The following is a 21,772-nucleotide window of genomic DNA, read 5'->3' on the forward strand; positions in this document are numbered from 1 at the left end:
ACATAAACCGAGCAATAGATTACCACAAAATTAGATGTCTTTGGAAATTAATAAAGTTTAAATCAGCAAGATTGTTGTCAGTGATTGTTTACGAAGTAAATGCCAATAAAATAATGTATGTGGACATCGGTACGTTTCCAGCATCCAAGACGAGATCATTCATATGGGTTATATATTCATCTTCAATGAGGAATGAGAATAGAAAGCTGTTCTTCGCTGTCATGCAGAGATCACAGGAAGCCAAGCAGTTTCACAGTTGTCGAATGAGTTTAGGAAACTAACAAAGGAACAGCAAACTGATTGATGATTGTCCATTTGTGACGTACTGATTTTCATAATGCTCAATACTGGAAATATTCTTGGGAATTAGAGAAACATTTAATACAAGTTATTAGAGCCGTTATTACTTCTCTGCTGCTGGCTGCTTCAACAGGATATGGCCTGTTGGCCTTATCATGGCTGGAGGCAGGCCCTCTTATGATGGAAATTAGCTGTCTCAAGTGTGACAAAAATAGTGTCTATTCTTTATCTCATTTGTCAGCTGTGGAGGAGGAAGTCGATCATAGCCGGTGTCCAAGGTGCATGGTTTTCGCGAGATAAGGCACTTGTCATGGGCGATTGGATCTCTCTCTCTCTCTCTCTGCCTCCAGCAAACTGTGATTCTACTACCAGACGCTGTTATGATGTATATATGTGAGGCACAGACGCGTTTAGTGGATAGCAAGTGTTCACATCCAGATGTTGTGGCTAGGTGGCGGCCAGCTTCTGGTGGCACTAGGCTCTGAGCTGGCAATCTGCAGAATCCCCAGTGACCATAGGAGACAATGACGTGCATCCCCACCTCAATTTTTAGCTTGATTTTGAAACAAAGTGCATACCCTTCCTATCTAATGTCAGTGGTGATAGTAATTATTTGCAGTGTGCACTTAGCGATGTGTTGTGAGTGTACATATTCGGATTTCTCCTGGGTTACTTACAAATCTACTGTAATCCTATAGTGTCACTCTTGTCTAAGGCAATCTTATAGTAACGTCATCTTCTTGTGTCACACTAAAAATATAGGGGTGAGTTCCTCATAGACTTGGTACATATTTGTTGCAGTGTGCTGCTTGTTTAACGTGGGTTAATGGTTTGTTTGTTTATATATGACACTGTGCTAATTGTTCAGTTTCATTTTTTTGTGTGTCTTCAGAATACCAAGTGAAGATCGACAAAGTTGTAATGACTTTTAAACGATGAATGAGGGATGTGTTCAAACACTGGAGTGCTTGCAAAACGTGTGTAGCATAAGTGTATTTCTTGTTAAATAGTCCTTTGCAGCAACTGTTTAATGCAGGCATCGATGTAATTAGTTTAAGTATCCAACTGTAATATTTGTCCAGTCCCCTAGTTATATGCAATATGCATCTTTGGTTAACGATCTTGGAAATCAAAAGAAAATCAGTCAAAAATTGTAAATATCAATGGCAGGTGATCATGCTTTGGAGTGCTTACAGGAAAACGACATGAAATTATTAATTTACAGTATTTCAGCAGTGCCTCACTCACACTCTGAATTGTAAAGGTGTCGTATGTCATGAATAATGTTAATATCTGTTGCCATTTTGCAGTATATGGGACAACATTATTAAATTATAGTAATGCAGTTGTGCACTATTCATAATGCCAAAGGGTAATGTCAAAGGGTCTTACTCATAAATTATGGTAATATTTACCGCTATTTTTAAGTTGATGATCGTTTCACAACAGTGTACAGACCTCTAATGACAAAACTCACATAACTGTAATAATAAAAAAGGGGAAGATGGAGTGCGGACCCGCCATTTTAAGCCATCCTATTGGCCCACATCAGTGGTGGAGGAGGAAGATTTTTCTGCCTTTCTTAAACCGTTCTATAGACTACAACAGTGTGAGGAGGGTGTCCTCTTCTTAGATTATTATCTGAACCAAAACTCTCACAATGGATGTATGACCTTCGTTTCCCCTCCATTTTTGTCATGACATTGCCCTGCACACTTGGGTGGACATATGATATTTATCAGGTTACATCCTGATCTTGAATGTACCACATGCAATTGCACATGAGGCATAGGTAGAGGGGCATTCCACAGAAGCATGGTGTGACCTTGAAATACGATCGTTATCTGTACCAGAACTCTTCTTGATATCCTACTTAAGTAAGATTACTTGAATGATTATGAAATCAACTGAAATTTATAAAGAATGTGGCAGGATGAGCCCATTTTTCAGTTTGATATTGCACGTCTTCTCGCCAGGATGCATGCACTAGTTTGCTTGGGAATGGTGTCATAAAACTACTGTGTCCTCTCCTGAGGCAAGCTGACCCACAAAAAGTGTAACTTTTTTATTTCGTGTCAGAAGCAGACTAAAACATTATTGCATACATTACTACATTACATACTACATACATTATGGTTTATAAATTAAACCAGTCAAAGAAAAAATAGATATGTATATACATAGATTACATAAACAAAACATTGGTCAATTTAACTATACAATGGATGCCCAAAAATTAGCAACATCCAGAGCACTTTGTGTAGCATTTACAAGATCTTCCGTAGCACACACAGTTGGAGGTAATGTGCATTGCAGCAGATGTGATGATGTCTGCATGGCTGCTCCATAGTCACACTTCAGAAAGTCCACCTGAAAGCCCCACCTCTGCAGGTTTCTCTTCGATTTTGTGACACAGGAATGCAGGCGATTAAGTGATTTCCATGTGGACCATTTCTCTGTGTGGCCTGGAGGGAGAGCTTCTTGTGGAATCAGCCACTCCTCCAGATACTGGCATCTGGCCTGCCATCTCTTCTCCTAGTGTTGGTGTGGAATGTCGATGAAGGTTCTGTGCTGTGAAGAAAGCTCTTTCTAGACAGAAGTCTTTTCTGTGCCAGTTGATGGCCATGTAATGGGTGGGATTTGGATGTGAATGCCTTTTTCATTTGATTTCTGATGTCTGAAGGGGGGGGGGGGGGTCTATACTGGATAAGCAGTGCAGTTTTTCCAAGGGTGTGGCTCTCAGACAACCTATGATGATATGGCATGTCTCGTTAAGAGCAGCATCAACATTCTTGGTATTCCTGTCAGCTTCCTAACAACATTGTTCCTGGCAGCCACGTTTTGCTTTGTTTTTAACCAGTGCTCCTTGTATGTGAGAGCACAGTCCAGAGTGACCCTACTGTCTACAGTGTTCTAGAGATGTTCCTTCCCAATCTATCTGTGAGGTTCTTCTAGCCTGTTTGTTTGTAAAGTGGAAAGTGTAGATCTGAGTTTTGGATGGATTTGGTTTCAGCTGATTGTCCCTGGAATAGAAACACAATTTTTTCAAAGCATCAGTGAGAGACTGCTTCACACTCTCAAAGCTATATCCTTGAGCTGTGATAACATAGTCACCTGCATGTATGAAGCTTTGTGTTCCTTCTGGTATTGGCTGGTCATTAGTGTATATATTAAACAAAGTGGGTGCCAGCACACTGTCCTGTGGCAACCTTTTTTTCTGATGCCTCCATCTGCTTCTTTGTTCTTGATGTTCCACAAAATATATTCGATTCTGCAGTAGATTTCTAATCATACAGGTTAGTTGGTAATCCTTGATCAGGTTGCATAACTTCAGCAACAGGAGTCTATGATTGACAGTGTCGTAGGCTGCTGAGAGATCTATAAACACAGCTCCTGTGATCTGCCGCCTTTCTAAGCGGTCCTCTATATGCTGTGTCAGCTTCCAACACCTGTGCAGCCAAGCTCTTCCCTTGTCTGGGACCTGCTTGTTGGTGGATCAGTTATGGGTCTATCATATCTGTTACTCTTTGGAGGATAAGCTATTCTAACACTTTATACATGTGGCATAGAAGGGAGATAGGCCTATAGCTTTTGGAATCATCCCGGTCTTTTCCTGGCTTAGGTCTAGCTATCATTTTTGCTTTCCTCCAGGATTTAGGTATCTTGCAGTTCTTGATAAAATTATTTGTTAGTTCGAGTAGCCAGCACTTTGTGCCTGGATCAAAGTTCTTGATCTGTTGAGTTATTATATCATCTACCCCTGCTTCTTTTCCGACTTTGTGCTTGTTTAGAGCCGAGTTAAGGTTGTTCAGACTGAAAGGTCGAGACAGAAACTTGCCTCCTTGCTCGGGCTCCCTTTCCAGGGTACGTCTCCCGATTTTACTGGTATGGTCATGTTTACCGTTTTTCAAGAGCTGATATGCAATCTGGTCTGCCTTCACATTTGTATGTTTATTTGATTGGGAGAAATCGTTGTTGAGACATCGCAACAATCTTCAGACCTTTTGGCTGCTTCTACTCATTTCACATTCTGTCATCATTTTAATCCACTGTTCTCTCTCCACCTCAGAGATTGATGAGAGAGTATTCTGTGCAGCCAGATAAGTTTCCTTGCTATAAGGATTTTCTTCATATAGCTGGTAATATTCGTCCAGCAGAGCAGAGCAGCAGATACATTGGCCTACGCCCTCTTGGAATTGATGCCTTGGAGCAGTATTTTACAGTGTGAACTCAGTTCCCCTACTCTTCAGGTATGGGTGGTACAGACCGAATCTTCTTGGCCAGCATGTTAGAAAATTTCGTCCAATCAGCTTTCTTGAAGTTGTATCTCCGTTTGAAACTCCTGTGGCCTTATTTTCTACAGGTCAGTGGGCACTGATTATCTGAATCCCTTGTCTTACAAAAATGCCCCTTCCGTACTGAGAGTGTGGTATTTCTGCAGTTAATATCATTCCCAGTATTTTTCGTCATCTCTGCCGCTGTTCTCTGTGGGTCTCTTGTATGCACAGGACATAATGTTTTTTGTCACAGCATAGGCTGGATAACAGATGTTCTTTGGCTGATAGTGTAGCTGATCATTGATATCCTGCATACTGGTGGGAGGTGCCAGTGTTAAGAAGTTTTTTGTGGACACTTTAATTCTAAGGAGCCTGCTGTGGCTTAATCATCCACTCAGCACCACCCCCTTTCTATCACGATAACTAAAGTGCAATGATATATACATGCAGAAACAGTTAACAAAGTAAATGATAGTTACGAAGAGTTGCACACAGGTGATAATTGAATTACATTACGAAGTAATTAGTTTCCTTACTAGTCACTAATCAATATGGGAGGAAATGGCAACAGTTACTTGACTACTGAATGACAAACAGTTTAAGTGTAAAAAAATGATTTAGTGAACTAAGGACATTGAAAAATGTGCCCTACATTACAATAAATCCTCATTGTAAGGGAATGACGATTGATCTAGTGAATAAGAAGTTGACCATGTAGTTGAAGGAGTTCCTACCCTAGATGATGTGGAGAGTGATCTGATCAACCACCTTAGTCTGCACCTTAAATGCTACACCCAACTATCTAATAGTATGGTGATCAATAGTGAAAAATCTAATTAGAAAAAATAGAAAATTTGGTTAGTAATGGCGACACCAAGAACAAATGCACCTAAGGGCTTCAGTGCAAAAACTTTTACGAAGTCCCTATAATGATGGAGAGCCAAAACCGTAACTCCAGGAACATTTAGCGCCTCCTCAATAGCAAATCACATATTTTCAGGAGACCAATACACACAGTTGTGTTTTTTAACTCTTCCATTTAAACTAAAACTTACTTCATCAAATGCCAGAGAACACATATATAAAAGTTAGGATTACTTTCACTGCAGACCGAGCGAGGTGGCGCAGTGGTTAGCACACTGGACTCGCATTCGGGAGGACGATGGTTCAATCCCGTCTCCGACCATCCTGATTTAGGTTTTCCGTGATTTCCCTAAATCGCTTCAGGCAAATGCTGGGATGGTTCCTTTGAACGGGCATGGCCGATTTCCTTCCCCATCCTTCCCTAACCCGAGCTTGCGCTCCGTCTCTAATGACCTCGTTGTCGACGGGACGTTAAACACTAATCTCCTCCTCCTTCACTGCAGATCACTAACCATTCATGGAATTTCCATCTTTGATCAGATCACCATCATTGAAAGAATGTAGTGTTGCAGGCTTATAAGGTTTCAAATATTAAGTTTTTAACATTCTCTTTAGACTTCTATCAGAAAATTGTAGTTACTTAGGTCTGTATTGCAGATTTATTGGGGGATTGAACTAACGCCTGTGCAGTGAGCTGCAAATTTCTTCAGTAATTACTAATTTTCGGTGGCTGCTGTGTGGTAAGTCATATATAAAACCTGTCACTTCAAACCTTCGATTTAATTTGTAGATATACCGCCCACACAATGACTATGTATTCAGAAATTTTTAAACTAAAGATTGTCTTGCATCTTCATAATTTCGATAAAATTTCCACCATATCAGTTAAGTAAACATCCACTATTATGCAGACAATTTTCTCGTCATAACATACACTTTTCATGCTTACCAATGAATGTACAAATGACACCAAGGCTCTCTCACATGTTAATAACATATCAGTTCTGCCATTACTTTTTAAACAAATTTCGCTGCATATAGGTTTCGCGATTTTTCAGTGTGGCAGATATTAATTAATTACTTTTCTAAAATCTGACCACAGACAGATATGTGCAGTGCTTAATGACTTACGTCACACCAGGTATATTTGTGATTGTTAATGTTCAGTGAAATTTCTGGTGGTGCTACGCGAGAACAAAAATAAAAAATAAGCTTGTGCTTGTTCACCCTGTTCTCGTCTGATGGATATATCTAATGAATGTCTTTTTCATATTTCCACTAGGCCCTTTCAGTGCTTCAGCAATTTTTTGCTGTCTTTAAGTTGGTCATTTGTGCTGTGGATCTCACAAGCACCTGCCATCTATAGCCTAGTATCATCATTACCTATAGCCTAGTATCATCACATTCTCTTCAGAGCATTCTATCGTCCATGCAACTCATGTCAACAAAGAAGCTTATTTGAAAAATAGCAGACGAATGCGCTCTGTGCTATTAGCGCCACAATGGAGAATATGCAAATTTTCTTTGGTAGTTACCTGAAAGACCAATAACGAGTAGGACACGAGTGAACACGTGTGAATGTGAATTGAACATGAGCAAATGTGTCTGATCATGCTCAGCTGTCATTCCACCAGAGAGAATTCTCGTTCGCCTTTATCTGCTAAAGTGTAAACTAGGATTAATACCTGTGCTCATTTCTATTACCAATATATATGCTACAGCGAGTTTTCTGATATGCTATGACTTTTCTGTGCAGTAGCGATAACTGTGAATACATACATCCAGACTTTTATCAACTAGTGTTTTCAAATCTACAGCTACATCTACATGATTACTCTGCAATTCAAATTTAAGTGCTTGGCAGAGGGTTCTTCGAACCACAATCGTACTATCTCCCTACCATTCCACTCCCGAACAGCGCGCGGGAAAAACGAACACCTAAACCTTTCGGTTCGAGCTCTGATTTCTCTTATTTTATTTTGATGATCATTCCTACCAATGTAGGTTGGCCTCAACAAAATATTTTCGCATTCGGAAGAGAAAGTTGGTGACTGAAATTTCGTAAATAGATCTCGCCGCGACGAAAAACGTCTTTGCTTTAATGACTTCCATCCCAACTCGCATATCATATCTGCCACACTCTCTCCCATATTATGTGATAATACAAAACGAGCTGCCCTTTTTTGCACCCTTTCGATGTCCTCTGTCAATCCCACCTGGTAAGGATCCCACACCGCGCAGCAATATACTAACAGAGGACGAACGAGTGTAGTGTAAGTTGTCTCTTTAGTGGACTTGTTGCATCTTCAAAGTGTCCTGCCAGTGAAACGTAACCTTTGGCTCGCCTTCCCCACAATATTATCTATGTGGTCTTTCCAACTGAAGTTGTTCGTAATTTTTACACCCAGGTACTTAGTTGAATTGACAGCCTTGAGAATTGTACTATTTATCGAGTAATCGAATTCCAACGGATTTCTTTTGGAACTCATGTGGATCACCTCACACTTTTCGTTATTTAGCGTCAACTGCCACCTGCCACACCATACAGCACTCTTTTCTAAATCGCTTTGCAACTGATACTGGTCTTCAGATGACCTTACTAGATGGTAAATTACAGCATCATCTGCATAGGCAAGAATTTCTTACAAGTGCAGCCCTCCACGACTACCGTCACATGCCCTTTAGCGTTTCCAAAAGCCTGAGTTGGAAGTGTTACTTACGCCACTTTCAAGATGGCGACACACATATGTTTGATATGGAAATGGCATCTACGAATCGTTTGGGAACATCAAATATGCTAGCAAGGGACGTATCTGACGAGTATGGCGTCTTATTTTAAGACAATTTTCGAATGAGTAAAATCAGTTTTGAAAGCCATATTTCAGGCTCTGTGGAAAAGTCTAATTCAAGCCTTGCTAGATGAGGCACCAGCTCACATTAAATTACAAGTAACATAGAAATATCTGGCAACTAGAGTCACTATAGTATTTGTACTGCATTCTGGATAGTACTATTTCTAAATTTTTATGTTATTTACAATACACCAAAGATATATCAGAAAGTAAGGTTTTTGTAACCTACAGATCTACTAAAGAGACTGGCTACACTACGCTTGTCCATCCTCTTTTAGAATACAGCTGCATGGTGTGGGATCGTTGGCAGATAGGACTGATAGTGTACATCGAAAAAGTACAAAGAAGGGCAGTACGTTTTGTATTATTGCGAAGTAGGGGAGAGAACGTCACTGCAGAATTTGGGATGGACATCATCAAAAGAAAGGGGTTTTTTGCTGCGGAGGAATCTCCTCACGAAATTTCAGTCATCAAATTTCTCCTTTGAATGCGAAAATATTTTGTTGAGGCCGACCTACATAGGGAAAAACGATCACCACGATAAAATAAGCGACATCAGAACTCGCATGGATAGAAATAGATCTTCGTTCTTTCCACGCACTGTATGAGATTGGAATAATAGAGAATTGTGAAGATGATTCGATGAACCCTCGGCCACGCACGTAAATGTGATTTACAGAGTATCCATGTAGATGCAGATGTCCCAACATCTTAGCATTTTTTTAGCGTCAGAGTTAGTCAAGGTTCTGGTAAGTCACAGCTGCTGTAAATGTACATTTATTTAACCGGTATGGCACTTTATTTTGTAACCATACTTTGTACTACTGTGCAGAACAGTCATTGCCCAATGATAGGACTGAGCGAGGGTGGCCCAGTGGTTAGCACACTGGACTCGCATTCGGGAGGATGGCGGTTCAATCCCGCATCCGGCCATCCTGATTTAGGTTTTCCGTGATTTTCCTAAATCGCTCCAGGCAAATGCCAGGATGGTTCCTGTGAACGGGACTGGCCGACTTCCTTCCCCGTCCTTCCCTAAACCTCGCTGTTTGGTCTCTTCCCCCAAACAACCGAACCCAACCCAGTGATAGCTCTAATACAAACACTGGTATACTAGTATTGGACTTTAATGAGGGTCAAGAAAAGTTTGAAATCCCTAGAGCCACAAATAAATTTCCATCTCACAGTAAAGGCAATTCACACTGGCTGTCAGGCTGTCATGGCACCGATACGTCAGGGTATATTCACACTGTCTGTCACGTCACGTCACATTAGGTCAATTCAAGTCATGTGATCTCAACTCGCATGCCTGCCCTCAACTGTTTTCACTCCGACATATAAATAAAAAATCGAATTATAAAGAACGAATAACAAAGACCTGGAGTAATAATTGATATCAATCATGAAAAGAATGACCTAATGAAAATACAATGAAACAAGTTATGGAGGACAAGAGGATGGCTGTATGCATGTATATAAGGAGGAAATGAGCTTGGAAGTCTTGTGATCAACAATAGACAATAACAGGAGCCATCAAAACTAGTTCCCAAGAAACCTTGATGTGCCATGGCGTGACATGACGGCAAAAATCTATCATTATACTTAAATAAAAAAGTACATTTACAGTATTGACTGTTTTACAGCAAGTGAAGCTCAGGAAATTCATATACTCAGTTTCAATATATTTACCCAATTTCACCTCAAGCGATCGCGTGTTTCTACTCTATTATAAATATAAAATAAGCGGTTGTGAAGAGTTGCTGAATACTAGAACCATACTCTTATCACAGTTGTTTAAGAATATTTTGCCACTTAGTGAGTGCTTATTACTTAGTTGAAGACTAAGCACATTTTTTCTCATGATGCTAGCTGTACACGTACATAAACAAACGATTCTAGATCTGCAGCTCTCTGTACTGTCGAACGAATCAGAGCAGAATGAGAATACATCCATCTGTCGGCAGTTGCTCAAGCTCATAGGTGATGGTGGACGAAGCGACATTGTGCAAAAAAGTTAAAATCTTTTTAACTCCAGTATCTTATGTTAAGTTGGCATGACAGTGTACAAGTAGGGTGTTTCCACGTGTTAGGAGACAGTGCGAGTGGTTGTGGTTAGAGAATGCATGTGTATGTAAATTTGGGTTTACATGGTCATTACTGAGACATATTGACTTGCACACATAAAGATGTGTGTGTTAACATCCAAAATCGCACGTCGTTGAAACTGGTGCACATAGAAATGAAAGTTGAAACCCAATCTATTTACCTGCACATGGTGGCTTCCTCCCATTACTTTTTCATCATCTTCGTGAGATGGCGCTTCTTGCCGAATGGTGGAGCTGACACTGTGGAAATTTTATGTTGTTTCTGAGGTCTGAAACACAATGGCAGTAACAAAAAAGTGGCCGTTACAGTATGCTGTGCAATTTCTGGAACTCTATGAAGAACATCTGTGTTTGTGGAACATTAATCTTGGTACTTATAAAGACAGAAATATGAACAAAGAAGCAACGAAAGATATTGTTAAAGGAAGGAGGGGAAATGCAGCACATTTTGATGAAAATGGAATAAAAGCTAAAATCTGAATTTAGCGAAAGGCATACATGTTAGAGAACAACAACGTTAAGAATTCAGTGTGAAGTTGTTCTTCAGCGAGCGCAATTTATAAGCCAACGTTCTTATGGTTTTCCATTGATGATCTGTTTTGAAGAACATTGCAGTAGCAAGAGAAGATGAAAGCAGTTTGATTAGATCCCACACTAAAGACCCTTTTCTCTGAATAGTAGTGTCTATCTGTTCATTCGAGAACTGTTTTCGAAGCAAGTTTCGCACTCATTTTCCAACTCCCTCATCAGCATTGTAGACGCTCCCAACTCATTTCTCCTTACAATTAACTTCCAAACCCAACATCTGCGTGTTCTCTTTTTCCTGTTTAGGCGTTCTGCTTATTTTTGAATTGGAATTAAAGCCACGACTCGAATGCACAAACGTACTGTGTTAATTCAGTTGGTGAGATACTGAAAAGCTAAACTGGACATGCTTGGACTGAAAAGTCTCACGCCCATGTGAACGGTCGCTGGTGCACGCTGAAGTCAACAGGTGCATGTATACACGACCTTTTTTTTTCTTTATTGTGATTTCATTCCCCTGCCCCATATGGGCAGGGGAGGGCTGTCAGCGTCACAATCCGCCGCTCTTCAGCCGAGTGACAAGACAACTAAAACAAGAATAAAATGATACATACATATGGTGATAAAATAGGGGAACATAAAACAGAGTAAGGGGAGAAAATGGAGGTAAAAATACACCGACATGGAGACGTTCATCAGGGACAGTTAAAAAAGTCACCAGAAAGATAAAAAATACAGTTGGCGATTCTTAAAACACAGAGAAGACACTGAATGCACATGCACAGGTTAAAAGTCGGCCACAATATTAAAAACACTCCAGAACAACACACTTAAAACCCACTTGGAGCACACACGACGAAGAATAAAACTGTCAAGTGGGACATGCCGCGGGAAAGGTCAGAGAGGATGGAAAAGGAGGGGACAGCAATGGGCAGCAGGGGAAGCGTCGGGATGAAGAGTGTGGGGGCATCAGCGGGTACACTAAGAGGCAGGAGACACGTGGGGCAGGAGATGAAGAGGGAAGACAAGGCAGGAGGACGTGCAGAGACACTGAAAGGGGGCACAAGAGAGGGAGGGGAATAGAAAGGGAAAGCCACTCAGGAGGATGGAGGGGAGGAGAGGGAGCCCTGAGGAGGAGGCAGGAAGATGGGGTTAGAGTTGGTAGGAAGGGTAGATGTCAGGGCGAAGCTCATCATACGGGAGGGGTAGATGGTGGAAGTTGCGTTGGGAAAGGAGATGGAGGGTGTGGAGATGGAAAGAGGGTGGGACACAACGGTAAAGGCGTGGCAACTGGGTGATGGTGGAGAGGAAGGGAGACACCAGGGGGTGAGGGAGATCAAGGCGGTGGACAATATAAAGGGTGCGGATGTGTTCAGGGAAAAGGAGTGGTGGGGGAAGGGGATGAGGTCGTAGAGGATGTGCGTGGGGGACGGAAGGCAGATGCGGAAGGCGAGGCGGAGCGCATGGCGTTCGAGGATTTGGAGGGCTTTATAGAACCGAGGAGGGGCGGAAATCCAAGCTACGCTGGCATAACAGAGGATGGGGCGGATCAAGGATTTGTAGGTGTGAAGGATGGTGGAAGGATGCAGACCCCACGTCCGGCCGGACAGGAGTTTCAGGAGGCGGAGGCGGCTGTGAGCTTTGTGTTGGATGGTAAGGAGATGGGGAGTCCAGGTGAGGTGGCGGTCGAGTGTGAGGCCAAGGTATTTGAGGGTAGGAGTGGGGCGGATAGGACGGCCATAAATGGTGAGGTAGAAATCATGGTGGCGGAAGGAGCTGGTGGTGCGGCCTATGATGATCGCCTGTATACACGACCTTGTAAATCCGACTTTTAAATCATGCCAGTCGAATCCCTGCTTAAATCGTACCCAGATAATTAGTCTGTAGCGATCTCGACCTTGTCAAAAGTTCGATCGAGTTATCGATATTGTCAGCCAATTTATTGATTGTGTTTAACTTTAGAATGTGAGTTTTGTCACAAAACTTTTGTGCATTGAAAGGAATAGCGAAGAGTTTTCAGTGAAAAAACTGAAATAATAAAAACTAGTTAGGGTGATTGTGTTGTATGTGTGGCCTTTATAGATACATATAATGTGACATACTCATGTGTGGTCGCAGAAGTTGAAATTTATATAGTACACCTTTACAACAAAAACAAGCAAGAGGTAAACATCTTTAGTTTTAGTACATTAGTTCTCCATCAGAGTAGATGCCATATTCGTATAAAACGTTTCATCGGGTGACAAGAGTCTTTTCTGTATATATTGCGTTGTTTACTGTTACCCTATCATTGGCGAGTTTCGAACTTGATTGTTCAACCCATTTGGAGAAATGCAAATGATAGTTTACTACTAATATCTGATCATGTTTCTGCTGATCAGAGCATGATAAATATATAGATCTAGTCGTATTTTTTCTTTTCACTGATATATTCGAGTCTTGAAATTAAGCGCCCTGATCGTGTTTGTTTGGATGAGAATCATTCCTATATTTGTAACATAGTTATAATATCACAGTAGAATGACATGATCCGTTTTCTTGTTCCTCCTATTCAGTTGCACGTGACTTGAAGCTACTGTGCCAGTCTCACAAGTTGCCTCTAAATGCTTCTATCTTGTGCTACTTCTTCCTGATTATTTACTCCCAGCATGACGCATAGGGTTTTAATTTCATTTATCCATGAACTCCTGGGTCTCCACATTGGTCTATTACCAAATCTCTTCTTCATGAATATTCTTGAAACCACTAGATCCTCTTTCATATAAAGACGGCCTCACCACTAAATTCTTCTGGAATGTATTGTGCTCATTACTGTTGCTTTTCATGATAACATATGGGTTTCGGTGTTGTGTCTGCTCTTCCATCTTTGCAATTTAGTTAAACTCCATGTTTCTGCTTCATAGGTTAGGATTTGTTAAACAGCATCTTTTTAGTGCCAGTAATATAAACTGTAGAAATGTCTTCTAGCATCTTGCAGTCTCATTTTCACTTCTGTTTGTTCCTCTATCAATGCACCTAGAAATTTGAACTGTTAAATGTGGTTGAATTTATGTTTCCCAGTTGTGAGATGCAGCTGGTTGTCTTGTTCATCTCGTCTTTTAACTATTGTGTATTTTGTTTTTGATTGTTTACTCTTAGGGTTTTGGATGCTTCTTGTATGAGCTCCACAAATAACTGTGTAGTATCTATTTCTCTTTTTCTAGTGAGCATTATTTCATATGCATAAGCTAAAACCTTAAATTTTTTTCGTTGTTGGAGTCCACCAGGTACTAGCTGAGTTTCATCACAACTCTCACCCCCAAGGCACAGTAAAGTGAAGAGAAATAGACCATCTACTTGTCTTAGTCCAGTTTTATTTTTAAAATGGCCATATTTTATTCCATTTACCAAAAGACTATTTTTGTTGTCATCCATGCAAATTTTACAAAGATTTATAAGTTGACTTGAAATCACAAGTGTGCTAGGACTTTGTATTGCCTGTGAAAGGAGTTATTGGCAGTAGACAAATAATGTATTTTTTAGATGGAAATTTTCACTCTGCAGCAGTGTGTCTGCTGATATGAAACTTCCTAGCAGATTAAAACTGTGTGCTGGACTGAGACTTGAACGAGAAACTTGCCTTTCACAGGCAAGTGCTCTACTAGGTGATCTACCCAAGCAGGATACGCGTGACGGGGTACTGGTGAAAGTGAGACTGCGAGGACAGGTCGTGAGTCGTGCTTGGGTGGCCTGCTGGTAGAGCAATTGCGTGTGAAAGGCAAAGGTCCCAAGTTCAAGTGTAGGTCCGGCACAATTTTAATCTGCCAGGAAGTTTCATCATATTTTGTGTTTACATTTCTACGCTTTATTATGTAATATTCTGATTATAAATATATTGCCATTAGTTGATCTATTTCTGTGAAATCCATTTTGATAATCCCTGTCTACTTTTTGATGTATTGTGACTATTAATAGTGCTTTCCATTCTGTTTGTATGTCTTAGTTTATGATTGCAGTACTTTTCCTGCACATTTGAGTATCTGTCAGATGGAATTCCATCCCTCTCAGTTGTCTTGCCATATTTTAGGTGGTTTATACTTCCCAGTACCTCTTCATATGTTGGTTCTGGAATTTGGTCATTGTTACCCTGGCGCTGCTGGAATTTATAATTTGTGCTTCTGGATCAGAACAGTCCAGCATGTTGTCACAATATTCGTAGCTTGTTAATAAAATTTTGAGTGGTTCAATAATCTTACTGTCACTCCTATCCCTCAAGGCTCTAGACTTGTAACAAAAACCTCTTTTGGATTGTTGACTGTGGCACACATTTACCTGATGTGATTATTTTGATGATATTTGTGAGTAGATTCAGTTTGACATTTTAAGTATTTTTTTAACCTGTTTTTGTGCCTACCAGTAGACAAGTTTTATTTTAAGATTCTTATTTGCTTGTATCCATTTCCTTCATAATTTCACAATGTTACCTTCAGTTTCCTCATATTCTTAATCACACCAGCTCTTCTTGCCTTTCTTTACTCTCTACAGGTTATTCCTTGCAGCTGTGAGGATGACTGCTTTTATTCTGTTCATGCACTCGTTGCTGATCATTTCATGTTTTCAACCCTGCTACTTAAAACAACAAATCGGTTTGAAACTTCAACTTTGTATTTGGTCACATTTCTGGGCCCAATTTTCTTTTTAAGTGGTGCTTTCAGCCTGATTCTAATTGTACCTATTCCTAGATTGTGTATTGATCCCATTTCTGCTCCTTGGAAGGATCATATGACACTAATTGCCTTTCTGTGTCTGTTGTCTGTGAGTAAGTTAGAAAATGGCCTCTTTTCCAACTGTTCCATTAGAATCTCCTATCATCTTTGTTATTAATTGGTGCAGGACAGTTTATTAGTGTGTTGCTTCAAGGGTATTATTGTGAATAGAAAATCATTTTAGGTGCAGAAGACTGCTCCAAACACTTCCCCAGGGGGTGGTTAGGGGAATGCCCATCCATCAGAGATGAAGGGTACCAAGGAGGTAGAATACTCAGGGTGGATCAAAACCAGCACCACTGACTTACAGGGGGTAGAGGAATTTACAAAGGCTGAGAGATGAAGACCATACAGAAAAAGACCCAGTCCTCCAGGTTGGGGGTTGTATTTAGCACTAGTAACCTGTCTATGTAAAAGTTCCTAGATTAAAAATATCTCACATATGTGTTATTTTAGACATGGGTCCCAAAATATGATGAGCTTTAGCTGGAAAACAGATACGAGATTGAGAACAAGAAATGTATTCTTTGGAAGATTTAGACATTATGGAAAAGAAAATTAATTTTGGACAAATCATTGGAAAGACTGTGTGGGAAGCTAGGCATTGATCTGTAGCTTTCAGTGCAGTATTGAGCTTTCTCTGCAATATTTATTTCAATTAGCTACACATGTAAAGTTCTTAAAAACACATGTAATGCACAATATGCCAATTAATTTTGATATGAGATTTCAGTTTCTGTGTTACTAATAAAGCATTAATTATGTCAATGAATACTGTAGCATTTAATAACTCATTATTGTCACCACATACTTTGTTAATCATGTAATTCTATCAGAACTTCTCACATTGAAGCTCAAGTTGCTAGTGTAGTATAAGTTCATCTGGCTTTGTCTAACAACTGAAACTGTCTTGCAAGTTGCAAATAAATGTTCACAACTGATAACATGGATTTTGGTAACAGTGCTAGATGTGACACATGTAAAAGTTGTTACAGGTCTGGCCTAAGGAAATGTGTTGGAAACATGTCCATCATTTATATTAATAGCCTTAAAGGTTTTGCAGATGATGCAGTCGTACACATTATTGAAGAACTGTCAGAAAAAATCTGCTCAGATATTATCTGCTCATGATCAGATTTTGAAGTGGTGCAAAGATGGGCAACCAAGTTTAAATGTTCAAAAATGCAAAATTTTGCACTTCAAAAAATGCACAACCTGGAAATTATGATTATTAATTGTATGGCAATTCCACATCACTTTAGAAATACAAGTGAAATGTGTACATAATTTCCAAATCTGCAGACATATTATGTATGTAATTTATTACACCTACTGTAGGTTCCATGAAGACTGTTTGGCTTTCAGGATATGAATTTTGAGGGCACTCCTCAGTAATGTGTGTGTTAGTCTGTCGTCGAGAGCCACAGGTGCACTCTGCGGTGGTAGTCTTTCCCATATATGCAGTAAGATCACCAAGTCTCCCATGATTGATACGGATTCTGCTGAGTGTACTCCATGTCCTCTGGAAGAGGTCAGGTACCCGTGATTGGTTGTTGGCTTGGAGTAAGCTATGCTGGAGTGTTCTCCCAGGGGGCTAACCATTCTTTTGTGGGTTTGTGCATGGTGCACATGGGGCCCCTAGTTATTGCAGCCCATTCCTCCTTCCCAGGCTACATTTCCTTCACCATGTCCTCCTCCCCCCCCCCCCCCCATCATGGTACCTTCCCCACTGCCAACCCCCCCCCCCCTCCCTTCTCTCTTATCAGTGTTTTTATTTATATCAATCTGGCAATCCAACTGGTTCCTGGTATTCCTTGCGATTTTGTTCCTCTTGCCTGTTCTCTGTCATCATTTTTGGGGCTTTTGGTGCCTCCCCATTTCTTGAGGTTTGACCTCCACTTCTAAATTTTCTGTCTTTTGTGTGAGCCATTTGGGGTGGAACTCCCTCCTTAGTATATATGGCATGGATTCCTCTCCTCTCCTTACTTCCCTGCCATAGCACCAATGCACCTCGCTAGGTCACCAGCACATGTAGCCAGGCCGCATGGCGGGGCTGTTTTGTCCCATCTGAATGAGCCCCCTGATAACACAGGGATCGCACTAGTGATACCTGAGCTGTTACCTCCCCATGTATGCCAAGGAGTGGTTGCTTGTCTTTCTGGAGCATCAGAACTCCTGGAAACAGCCACTGTGCCAGACAGTCCTTGCTGTGGCTGGGTGGTACCCCTGATCAGAGTGGGTGGTATCAGGGTGGATCTTTGGCATGTGAAGCATATCAAGCTGCAAAAATCTGGCTGTTCTCAAATGGCCATCTCGTTGAGAGGTAGTGGATGATTGAATGCTGCTTCGTATGACCCTGCAGCCTTCCCTTCCCTGGCGAGACTCACTCTGTTGGGATGAAACATTATCCCCATTACCTGATCAGTACTAGAGTGGAGAGCAGCTATGAAGGCGGGTCAGGGTCGGATGCGCAGAAGCATGCGAAATTGTACCACGTGACTCACAGCCATTCATGCGCCAGTGACATTCTTGTCGTCATTCTGTGCAGGTCATGCTGTGTTATTTAAGTCGTAGTGTTCCATGCTGAGTGCTGACTGCCTTCATAATATTCATTATGAGTGATGATAAGCAATCTCGCCAAGTGCTACACCAACAAGCAAGAGGAATAGTGTTCTGTGTGGACCAATACTTTAAGAGACAATCTTTCGCTGAATCGACGCCGGCACAAGGCGCATGTCATGCCATTGCCAAGTGATAGGAACAGACAGCTGAAGCCTGTGGTTTTGGTTTCAAGACTGTTTAGAGAATATCCAGCGAAGCTAAGATGTCAATGCGAGCCTGCGGCTCAGCTGTTTTCAAATCGCCAGGGAGACAACACAACTGCAAAAAGGAAGTGGGTGAGCTAGATGATTTTGCGAAAAACATTTTGCAGCACATAGTGTTCAGCATGTATGCTGAAGGCGAGTATTCAACAGCAGAGAAACTAGTTTTGCGTATGAAAGAAGCTGAAAATTTTAATGGAAGCAAATGGACTATGTTGAGGATACTGAAAGACATGCGGTTCAAGTATTAGAAAATGAACGATGGTAGGAAATTATTAATGGAATGAAGTGATATTGTAGCTGCAAGGACTGTGTTTTTGAGGATAATGCAGGAGATCAGAGAAACTGGCACATGTCGAATTTATTACTTAGATGAAACTTTCGATAATCAGAACCACACAAGGGCTATGTGCTGGAAAATGTGTGATGGATATGGTGGATTAAAAGTTCCTGTTGGTAAGGGTAACAGAATTACAGTGCTTCATATCGGATCAGCAGATATTGGCTGTATTCCCCAGGGTAAGCTGATTTTTAAGGCATCAGTGGCTAAGAATTCTGAAGATTACCACTCTGAAATGATGTACGGTGTCTTCTAAAGGTGGTTTACACAACAATTATTGCCACATATTCCTGCATTTTCAGTTATAGTCATGGACAGTGCGAGCATCCACTCAGTGCAAGTGAACAAAGCTCCAAAAAATGAACACCAAAAAGACAGACATTATTGCATGGCTGTCATCTAATGGTATACCTCATAACTCATCACATACCAGAGCAGAATTGCTGGTTCTTGTCAATCAGCACAAGCCTGTATACAAAGTTTATGAGATAGGTGAAATTGCAAAGCATTGTGGACACCATATCGTTAGATTACCCCCATGCCATTGCCATTACAACCCAGTCTAGCGGGTATGGGCTCAGGTGAAAGCATATATTGTGGGGAAAGAACAACACAATCAAAATTGCAGATGTTGAGAGACTTACACATGAGGCAATAGACAGCATCTCAACATCTGCATGGACAGCTTGCGTAAGACACACAGAAAAACTGCAAGATGAAGGTTACAACAGGGAAATTGGCAAGGATAATTAGAAGAGCAGAGAATGTGTTGTAAGGATAACTCCCATTTGCATATTTCAGAAAAGCTGGTGGTGGAGGGGAGGATCTAGATGGCTCCGGTAGTGAAGCAGCCATTGAAATTAAGTGTGTTATGTTCAGCTGCATGGTGTGCCACAGGGTGGTCTGTTTTGCTCTTGGCTACAGTTTGGCAGTAGCCGTTTGTCTTGGACAGCTGGTTGGTAGTCATACCATTATAAAAAGCTGTGCAATGATTGCAGCAGACTTGCTTTCACAGGTGGCCCAGACCATGATGGGGGTTGGGTAAACCTGTCCCCAAGCCCTCCACCCAACAGTTTCCACTCACTCTGTCCTATCATCTCCTCCTCATTCTCACCTCCCACCCTGATTTTCAGCCCTCTACCAATGCATCCGCTCATCTTTGCCCACTCCTCTCCATTTTTTCTCCTTTTTTTCCCCTCACCTTCCTGGCCCACAACCTCCTGATGCTGAGCCTGATGGCAGTCTAGTCCCTGCACACTCCACCAGACAGTGTTCTTTTCTCTCCCCACCTGTACACTACTATCCCTTCCCCTTCCCTGTCGTCTCCAAACTGCTGCTTGCATCCTACCTGGTAGTTGCGTTCTGGCCCAGGATGCTGCAGTTGCCAGTTGTGTGTGTGTGTGTGTGTGTGTGTGAGAGAGAGAGAGAGAGAGAGAGAGAGAGAGAGAGAGAGAGAGAGAGAGAGAGAGAGGAGTGCTTCCTTGTTTGTATGAATGATGTTTCTGCCTCTTTTACTGATGAAGACTGTGGCTGAAAGTTTTTTGTAAGTGTCTTTTAATTGTGCCTGTTTGCAACTTGACATGTTTGCTGCAGTAAGAAGCAGACTGTCTTTTCCACATTGTTGATATTTCTACCTGGAGTTTCCATTGTTCACCTTCTTATGGACTTTTATTTGTGTCTTCTCAGTGATAGTTCCCCTACCCACTTCAATGCCGCTCATAGCACAATTTTTGCTATCGATCACACAATCCCCTCCCTTGCTCTTGTGGCTTCCCTACATTGGTCACCCAATGATGATCTCAGTGACCACTTTCTGGTGATTCTATCGTTCCCCTGCTATTGCCAGGCAGACAGGCCCCCATATAGGGCATTCTGCAAAGCCAATTGGCGTTTATACCTCTCTCAGATTGCATTGATGTGGTCATAAAAGACGTCTCTGCCACTATTCTTCGAGCTGCTGACACTGCTATCTCCCTATCCACAGGTCCCCCTCGTTGTCAGTCGGTACCATGGTGGATCAAGGAAGTAGCAGTCGCTATGCAGGACTGCCGACAGACACTGCAACAATTTAAACAGCATCCTTCACAGACCAACCTTAATGTTTGTAAGTGCCTCCATGCTAAGTCTCTCTACCTTATTAAGCAGAGTAAAAAGGAATGCTGTGTTTCCTCCCTGGGAATATATGCCTCTTCATCACAGGTTTGGTCCAAGCTGGGCCTCCAGCGACAACTGTTCGGGGTCTTATCCTACAGGGTGCTCTGTGTAGGCTCTTGCAGAACACCTCACGACACACTTTGCGACAGCATCAGCATCCTCTTCCTATCCTGCTACCTTTCTCTGACAGAAACGCCAACTTGAAGAAACCCTCCAGTGTTTCAACACCCACCAAACTGAGTAGGGATTCTTGAAGACTCATACCTCTTAACATGACATGGCCCCAGGTCCGAATTCCATCCACAACCAGATGATCCAGTGCTTGGATGTTACCCAGTGGCAACATCTACTCAGGGTTTCAACAGCATAGTTATCCCTGTCCTTAATCCCGGGAAGAACCCAACATCTCTCGACAGCTACTGCTCATTTAACCTGACCGATGTACTTTGTAAACTGCTCGAGAGAACAGTTAGCTTCCGATTATTTTGGATACTGGAATCTCAGAGGATTTTGTCCCTGTATCAATGTGGCTTTTGGGAAGGACAGTCTACAACTGTCTATTTACTCACCTTGGAAACAGCAATCCGACGGCTTTTACCAACTGCCAACACCGTGTCGCGGTCTTCTTTGACCAACAGAAAGCATACCAAGCGGCTTGGTGCCATCACATTTTATCCAGGTATGAGTTTGCGCTTCAATCAGCACCACCTCCCCCCGTCCCTCCCCTCGTCCCTCTCCCGGATCCAGGAGAACAGTATCCCACAGGGTTCTGTGTTAAGTGTCACACTCTT

At 41.6% G+C, this 21,772-nt stretch overlaps 1 protein-coding gene across 2 annotated transcripts in view; it reads left to right on the top strand.

The window, feature by feature from the left end:
• Nucleotides 1-12,849: 12,849 nt before the first annotated feature.
• Nucleotides 12,850-21,772, top strand: part of LOC124613226 (nitric oxide synthase-interacting protein homolog) — a 69,841-nt gene continuing 60,918 nt past the window's right edge. For both annotated transcript variants that reach the window (XR_006979627.1, XM_047141900.1), the window contains exon 1: nt 12,850-13,085. The gene's annotated coding sequence lies outside the window, so the exon portion shown is untranslated. The remainder of the gene's footprint in view (nt 13,086-21,772) is intronic.

This window comes from Schistocerca americana, chromosome 4 (genome assembly GCF_021461395.2).
Source record: "Schistocerca americana isolate TAMUIC-IGC-003095 chromosome 4, iqSchAmer2.1, whole genome shotgun sequence".
Taxonomy (NCBI): domain Eukaryota; kingdom Metazoa; phylum Arthropoda; class Insecta; order Orthoptera; family Acrididae; genus Schistocerca; species Schistocerca americana.